General features: G+C 39.9%; 1 long non-coding RNA gene across 1 annotated transcript; it reads left to right on the top strand.

Annotated features, from left to right (window-relative positions):
* Window positions 1-574: 574 nt before the first annotated feature.
* Window positions 575-2,284, top strand: LOC134445440 (uncharacterized). The gene is made up of 3 exons (XR_010034251.1): window positions 575-788; window positions 920-1,078; window positions 1,811-2,284. It is a non-coding gene; the product is annotated as an uncharacterized LOC134445440 (long non-coding RNA).
* The last annotated feature ends 606 nt before the right edge of the window (window positions 2,285-2,890 follow it).

Here is a 2,890-nt window from a genome sequence, read left to right as displayed (position 1 = left end):
CATGCCTATAGTACCCCCAGTGTTTTAGGTTTTAGATGTTTAAATGAATCACACTTTGTCTTAAATAGGATAGGGTATGTTTATATGGATGTCAAAGCATGCCTGATGTTGATATGACTCTGAATATCTGTTCAGAAATGTGGCTCCTCAGCCTGATGGCCTGTCTGGTTAAGACACTGCTTCTGCCATCCCATCCCCCGTGCCATTCCCCTACCCCCCACTGCCCCCCTCTCTCACTTGTACACTTGGGATTTTTCCGCTTCTGTCCCTGGGCAGCCTCAGTGACCAGGCTCAAGAGGTGTGTCCTGGCTGTGCTGTACATCTGTGTGCTTAACCCCTTAGCACAGCACCTATGTTATAACCTTACTGTCACCAAAATTTTAATATGTATGTCTTAATCTGTTACTCTGCACTGTCATAGCAATGTTGTTATGATGTAGTTTTCAGCAAATAGTGAATAAGCCCGCTGGCAACCCCATCTGCACTGCAGTAAGAGGCTACGGAATGCTTTTTTGGGGGGTGCAACACCCATCTCCTTTTTTTTTTTTTTACAATACCACTCCACCAGGAAAAATGTCTAATTGTTTGCCTGTCTATTTATTCATTCTTTTTTTCTTTTCTTTTGTACAAGGCAAGTTGCAGGAAGCAGCTGAAGTAAAGGAAGCCAAGAGCATCCTCATTCACATCAAGGACAGAGACTGTGTGGCTCTGGAGGTGCAGTACCACAGAAGTTGCTCCAGAGAGTACACAAGGTTTTTGAGTGAGCCTGTCAGAGCAGAGAAAGAACAGTAAGTCAATCTTAATTTTATATAGAAACACAGTACAATGTGTGTCCTATGATTGAGACAGTTTGTTCTCACAACATGGATCTCACAAAGAAAGCTCTCACAACACACATCTTCTTCTATATTTTTGTAAGGATTGGGCCAACATTTGATCTGAGCTACAAGTTATTCTGCGAGAGGGTAATCCGCTAAAGGCTACTGATCAACCAAGAGGTGCTGAGGATGAGCCAACTGAGGAAGGCCTTTATTGCCCTTGTGCAGTCAAGTGAAGGTGTTGATGCTTCAACCTACAGGTAATTGCAAGTCAGTGTATTACGAATTTGTCAAATCCAAGGGAAAGTTCACGCATGTGACTTAAAGGACCACTTCAGTCAATTTCAATATGCTGTTGTATTGCTCATACCCTTAACTTGTCAGTACCCGGTGATGGCACATTTTTCGGCTCAGCCCTTTCCGAGATATGAGCTATTCTAATGGGGGCAGCATTTGTTTACATTGTTTACAACATAGGCCTACTCCAAATATTTAAAGGGTGTCGCTGTTTGCTAGTTGTCGGCTGATGTATAACCTTTTGGATGTTTTTGGGAATAAATAAAAATGTTTTTTGAAATGTACACAAAGCGCTGCCCTCATTACAATGACCAGAATCTCGGAAAAGGCTGAAGAAGAAGAAAAAAAAATCTCTAGTACTGACACGTCCAGGGTAGTGTGAGCATTACAACTGCATGTTGAAATTGACTGAAATTATTCTCTAACACTCTGCTTGTCATCTGCACATACTGTACTTGTAATATTTTGAAATAAGGAGGATGGCAGTATTCTTGATAGTGTGATGTTCGTTACAGTATGTGCTTCCCTTGGGAATACTTGGTATTATATCTGTTGCATAGCAAGTAAACTCCACCAATATTATTTATTCACTCCGAGTTAATGTGTGAGGGTGGCTATTGCATATCAGCGACTACATGAAGCCCCACTATGCTTGTACTGATATGCCTCTTTTTTTTGTTGATTTGTGTTTACAGACAGGATATATTGAAGAAGAGGCTCAGTCGTGATTTTCCTCAGCTAGTGTTCCACACCCCCGCCAAACGCAACACATCTGAACTGGTTTTTGCTGAGAACTTGTCGACGAATGCAGTCTTGGACTTGTTACCATCAGGTGCGGAGACGACTCAGTCCAGCGAAATGAGCCAGGCAGACAGAGACACAGAAAGGAGGAAGTCAAAGCAACCAACCACAGCAGAGGAGACACGGACACTTTACACAGCAGCTTTGCTTTTGAAGAGGCTGCTTAGTCACAGTCCTGGCATGTCATGCCCATGGCCCCCAACTGCAGTAAACTTCAATCTCACTGAAGTCATTTGCTGTGGCATGCGCAAAAGATGTGTACCTGGATGCTTTCACACAGTTCATGAAAATGCCGGTTCATGTGTATGCCACTTGTTTTGATTTTTTTATTTGTTGTATAGTTATTAGTGAATAAATGAATACATGAATACCTGAATGGTCCTTATCATTGATCATTAGATTATTTCCATTTATTAATGTGAATATGAAAAGGTAACCTTATCATCCACTTGCATAATAGTTGTTGGTGCTATAAACAAAGCACTGTTACAATCACTTAGAGGGTTATCAATAGCCTGTGTTATCTATAGCCTACTTATTGTAATTGTTTCCATTAATTGCTCAAAACCACAGTATGAAATGTCAATTGCAAAATTGTGCCTTGTGCTGTAAATAAAGCACTGTTTATGATTTATTTAGAACTTATCCCAATCCAGAGATATATGCATGAGTATTATTTTTGATAATTGTTATTATATGTGAACATGAAAAGGTAACCTTATCATCCACTTGCACAATAGTTGTTGGTGCTATAAACAAAGCACTGTTTGGAGTTACAATCACTTAGAGGGTTATCAATAGCCTGGGTTATCTATAGCCTACTTATTGCAATTGTTTCCATTAATTGCTCAAATCCACAGTATGAAATGTCAATAGCATAATTATGCTTTGTTCAGTAAATAAAGCATTATTTATTATTTATTTAGAATTTGTCCCAATCCAGAAATGTAGGCACGAGTATTATTTTTGATAAT

This window comes from Engraulis encrasicolus, chromosome 3, assembly GCF_034702125.1.
Source record: "Engraulis encrasicolus isolate BLACKSEA-1 chromosome 3, IST_EnEncr_1.0, whole genome shotgun sequence".
NCBI lineage: Eukaryota > Metazoa > Chordata > Actinopteri > Clupeiformes > Engraulidae > Engraulis > Engraulis encrasicolus.
The sequence above is the reverse complement of the archived record's forward strand: the minus strand, read 5'-3'. Positions and strand labels throughout refer to the sequence as shown.